This window comes from Heliconius melpomene, chromosome 6 (assembly GCF_056956725.1).
Source record: "Heliconius melpomene rosina isolate 202511_hmr_F chromosome 6, ASM5695672v1, whole genome shotgun sequence".
Lineage (NCBI taxonomy): Eukaryota > Metazoa > Arthropoda > Insecta > Lepidoptera > Nymphalidae > Heliconius > Heliconius melpomene.
In genome coordinates this window covers 6,848,053-6,854,283 of record NC_140394.1, presented here as the reverse complement: position 1 = coordinate 6,854,283, position 6,231 = coordinate 6,848,053, and positions in this window count along the sequence as shown.

The following is a 6,231-nucleotide window of genomic DNA, read 5'->3' as shown; positions in this document are numbered from 1 at the left end:
TATTACAAAATAAATACAAACTTTATTTCACACCTATGAAATAACTATAAATAATCGATATAAATTTAGGTTCTTTATTTTAATATGCTTAAAATAAAAATATTATGTTAACAGTGAATTATAATAAATACAATTATTAATCATTGAAAAATACAAAGGCATTGCAATACACAATGCATCCAGAATTCGGCGTAAAATGGGGAACGGAGTGTTTTAACACCAGGTTCCCTTGAACTTCTCTTCTCTTCTCTATCATGAACGATCATCAGCTATGGAGAGTTGATGTCACTAAAGTCATGATTAGACCTTTCATACTCTAATTAGTGCAAATGCACGCTATACCTCTGTAGGTAAGACTGTCTTAATACTAATTACTGTAATTACACCCTTGGGCCGGTTCCTTCAGTGATGCTGTAAGATCGTAATGATCTTAATCTTACATTTTCTTCTAGGAATTTATGGTATTTCGAAGAGTTAATAGTAATAAAAATGTTTTCGTTTTATATATAAGATCAAATAACAAAAATGAGGCCAGACGTGTGACAGATTGTGGCTTCGATTCCCACTGGAGGAAATTAAATATTTATTATTTTCATTTCTTCCTTCTGGTGTCGAGGCAAAGTGCGGCGTTAAGTTCTGCCACACAACAGGCAATGGCTTCAGAAAAATTAAATCCCTCCGAAAAATGGAGAATGTAGTGTCTCAACACTAGATTCCCTCTATCTACTCTGCTGTGTGCGGAATACAGCGTGTTTCTAAAAAAAATTTGTTATTGCTTGTTCGCATTGAGTATGTTAACAGAAACAACTTTATTATATAAATTTCTTTCATGCACGAAGAAAACGTACAGATTTACATACCACAATCGCATTATATGCACCCAACGATTTTAGAGTTCTGAATTTCGTTTTGCTTCTCATGTTCTTGAAGACTCGGCGCTCTCCAGCTTAACAATCTCGAAATTTCAGTTTCATTATTTGTCAAGAGGATACATTAACCATTGTTTCCGACGAAAAGCTGAATAATTATTTGAATTTACATAATAGCCCTTAAGTTCTGACTGTACTCTCGTTTTATTTCCTTAACAAACAACCAAAAGAAAATATATTCAAATGAAATTAAAGTATTTGTAAGATAACTTTTTCTATTATTGTATTTTACAACGAAATTTGGGGCCAGTTGTGGCATAGAGACATAACGCGTTTTTCATTCTGATGTCGAGGCAAAAGTGTGGCGTTAAGTTCCACTACTCCACCCCCATTGCTTCCAGAGTTCTGCAGAAAGTGGGGCTCTAGGCTCTCTCTACCTGCTCTTGCGGGATACAGAGTGAAACTGAAAAAAAATTTCAACGTCTCTTCTGTATGGTACTCATCGTTCTTTTGATGAAATAATATAAAGTAACATATTTCAATATGTCATTACATCTGAAAGTATATTATATTATATTTCTACATCATTAAAATAACACAAATTTGATATAACACTATGAAAATATTTTACGTACTGATCGCAAACGCGGCCATGGATAGAGTCAGAGCGTCCATAAATTTTAATATTTTGTAGAGTACGATAACTTTTCTGAGGAAAATTGGACGAGGCTATTTCCGTAGGCTTTTATACAAGGAAATATCTACGACATCGTGTACCATTTAAAATCAGGTCACCGTTCTTTTCCTCTGATTAAATTCGCCTTTAGCGCCAAATAAGTTTACATTTGTTGTTCTTATTCTAAAAGTGTTCTAGCTCTATTACACTCAATTATTTTTAATTAATCTTAAAGTACGTGCTCTCGTTAATTTCTTGTTTCTACACTGAGACCTTAGTGCTGTGGAGTGGACAGTCGTTTTGCAGCTAAAACAATTAAATGTTTCTAAAACATACTTAGCGCGCTACAGTTATTCCTTTGATATAATTCCTTCTTCTACTCTTGTAAAGTAAGATAGTAAATATTTAAATTATTTTATACAAAGTCATTTAAGCTTAATTACTTGCAAACAAGTAATTAAAACTTATTAGGTCACTTGTTTAGTTTCTTCGTCTCAGTCGTTTTGTAAGGGGCTTAGGGACAGACATGGGCGTACGAAAAGAGTGGGGGGGGGGGGTTATGGTCCGAGTCCACCAATTTAAAAAAAATAAATAAATCAGCTTCACGCTGTATCCCACATACTGCAGGTTAGGCAGAAGGAGCCTAGTGTTAAGAGCTTAAGAAACTCTGCTCCCCACTTTCCGCCAAATCCTGGAGGCGCTGCGAGTTGAGTTGCGAAACTTAACGCCGCGCTTTACGTCGACACCGGAGCAAAGAAATGAAAATATAAATTTAAATAAATATTTCATTTCTTTGAGTGGGAAACCTTGATCGAACCCACAACCAGACGCGTTTACCGTCATACAATTGTACTCCTGCTCGACTACTGGCACTTCAATTTAATTTTTATATAGGTATATTAGATTATAAAATTCTTTTGCAACTACCTCATGGGTGCAAAAATATAGACATTGTTTATAATATCTTACAGCTTCGCAAAATAACATAAACAGTTTACTTTAAAAAATGGAGTAAGGTTGAACATTTTAGATTGTTACTTCGCATCTACTTTTTGCTTATATAACTGATTTATTAAAAACTTTTTCGTGATACAGATGCTACGAGTTGAAACGTATTTTAAAGGGAACAATTATACATAATTAATGTAGGTATTCGCTCTGTTCAAAAACTTTCCTTTCTTTTTTCCATGCTAATTACGGGAGGTAAAAGTGCAGAAACTATAAATAAAAATCAAATAAATCGTTTTCACGCTGATTCTCGCTTACAACAGGGTAGGCAGAGGGAACCTATTATTTTCGAAGACGGAATTTAACCCCAGAAATTACAAGATGATACAAACTCAAATATACATTCAATATGGAAGAGATGGCTAATTAGCCATAAGCCTTTTGCATTTTGTTTTTAATACGTAGTATATCAATGTATGTCAATATATTGCTGTTTACAAATAAAGTAATTATTTATTTATTTAGATATTTAAATTAAGTTCTAAAAAGAAGCTTTCACCAAGCTCACAGTAATGTTGCAGAAAGTTTTTGTATAAATCCTTAAAATCTTCGGCGAAAGTTGTCGGCAATTTAACTTCTCAATAACTTGTAGCTTTAGCAAACTATTATAGAATACACTGTACAAGTATAATTATAATTTACTTCCACATTATGCGGCGTTGAGTTCCGTTACTCAACACGTAATGTCTACAGAATTCAGAGGAAAATAGGGAACGGAGTGTCTTAACACTAGGTTCTCTCTGCCTACCTTGCTGTTTGCGGGAAACAGCGTGAAGCTGATTATATTTTATGACGACCCTGAACTATTTATAAAGCACTGAAATGTAAAGTATCATATGCTCTGCATGCATACAAATGATTTTATAAATTGATAATATAGCTATATTACTATATTAATTTCCCTAGCTTGCTTCTAAGTTGCCTTATCTGGTGCAAACTTTAATATTAGATCTACCCAAACTCAATTACTTTATTGAAAATGTAACTTAAGATGGCTACCCTGTTGTATTAACATAGTAGCTGAGGTCAAACTTTATCTTAATCACAACTTTAAAATGGTGGTTTAAGAATAGAAATGAATCCAACATTTGCACGGAAAGACCAGAAAGTGGAGAGTACAATGGGATATCTCTATTGGAATACTTAAAAAAATTACGATTCTCATAAATAATAGACACTTATCAATTCTAATTATTTACTCTAAGCTAAAAAACAAATTCCTATATTAAAACCATTTTCAAAGTATTTCATGTGTAGATTTAGCATCAGATAAATAATAAAAACTTAATATGATTGACATTATACCACATTGATATTCACCTCACCTCTTATTAAACGTTAATTAACTTCTTACACATATGACGCCATATCCTTTTATTGTCAACATCATCACTTAAGAATACATGATGAAGGCTAGAAATATAAAGACGTTTCCAATTGAAATTTACGGATAGATTAGAAGTAGGGTACCGGTCCAGCAGAATAGGTTTACGAACCGGCAAAGATGTCTGAACTGATCGTCCTTATCTACAGTTGACCTAACCCTTCTCATTGTCCCGCGTTTCTTTCAAATCGTTCGCTATACTAAGAAAATGGTTTGACGATAAGTCATTTTAGCATATCTTGTAACATTTAAGATAAGGTGTGTGAGTTTATAATTCTATTATAATATCCAAAAAAAAAATCAGTTTCACGCCTTATCCCGCAAATCTAATAATCTACCCTGCGGTAGGCAGAGGGAACCTAATGTTAAGAAATACTGTTGCTCACTTTCTGTCCAGTTTTTCGAGGCATTGTATATAGTGGCGTAACTCAACGCCGGGCTTATTAAATAATAATTCATTCTCCCCAGTGGGAATCGAATCCACAACACTCCAGTCACACATATACTTGAGCCCCTAAGCCATGACGACTTCACTATTATATACTGTATGTAAATATAGAAAAAAACCTAACGTTTTTAAAAAACAAACCGAACTATAAAAGGAATAAGTTACTAGTGACAGTTCCATTAAGTTTTATCAGCTGGCCAGTTTAACGCCCTCGGGTGCATATGGCACCCTTCGCTCCCATCACGCTTGCACTCCACACCCTACGATCGATAACTTTTTGTTTATCATAAATCTGTATTTGATCGTTTTAGTTTTGTAGTTATATATTATATGGTTTCAACTAAAAAATTATGTCTATTTCGTTCAAACATATTAAAATAATGATTAAAAACATATAATATCAATTGGTATTTGTATCTAATGTAAAGACACTCTGTTCGCCATTTTCACTTTAGAATTTTTGAGAAATTGCATTGAATTAAGTGGCGGAACTAAACGCCGCTTTTTGCTTTCAGAGCGAAAAAATAAATATATTCAATAATTCATTCCCACAAATGAAAATTGAACCCAACTACCCTGGAGTTTTTAATCACACGCTTTGCCACTGCACCACCGACACATCTATTGTACCTTAATGATTTTTCAATATCACATTTTATGCATAATCTGAGAAATTAAATTACTAAATATAGTTCTAGAAGTTTCCACGTCTACTATTTCCAGACACACAAAAAAATAACTTTCAAGTCAACGCAATAAAAAAATGCGAGCGTTTATGCATCGTTTTGCTGCATTTTATCTCACATTCGCTGCGTAATAAAAATCTATAGGAACTATTCTCGTGGACCTACAGTTATGTAATTCGGCAAAAAGTAAGAGTTCAAAACAAATAAACGAAAAATTGAAAGATGGAAATTTATATGTAAAATATATTTAAGTAACTATCTATAATTCAAGTTCTCTATTTAATTGCATGAGAGCCATTTAAAAAAGATTTCACTGCAAGAAAGTAGCAAGGCACAAGCGTGTGACACTAAACGCATCAGGTATCGATCCAGTCTCCAGGAAATCTCTGGCTCAGGCTCTGGTGACTAGGCAAATGTGCGGCGTTGAGTTCCGTCACTCAACACGGAATGCTGAGAAAAATGTCGAACGAATGGTCTTAACTCTTAACACTAGGTTTCCTCTTCGTTGTGCGGGATACACCGTGAAAGTGAAAACAAAATTGCCTCCATTTTATTTCCTAGGCTTTAAAACCTTTACAGAGGGTAAAAAATTTACCAAGAAAACAAAGCTTTCACATACGTACACAAATTATTAAAAGCGCGATACCTCCAGAATTCGGCAGAAAGTGGGAAACGGAGTGTCTTAACACTAGGTTCCCTCTGCCTACCCCGCTGAATGCGGGATACAGCATGAAGCTGAATCAATTTAATTTATTTAATTATTAAGGATAACACTGAAATATGCATCCAACATACACGTTTACCATGCTAACACCGAAATAGCCTTAACGCATGCTCCTTTATATTCTCCATATACCATATATAGATAGATATACAAACCCATCGTATATACCGCAGTAATTAAACTACGTGCAAGCATGGGCTATATTGCCGGCAATTACAATCATAATTGGCAACAGATGCCACAATTTCGTTCCGAGGTCTCCCCTGAACTCTTAGTTGTATTTTGAAAGGCGTTATTGTTTAGATATAACGATAATATTTAATGATGAATGAACTATGTGCCAGCCTTTGTTGGAGAGAACAACGAGTTGTTACGGTCGTACAAGCAACCACTGTTTACATTTGGTGCTCGGCTTACAAGTATATTTTATATTAAC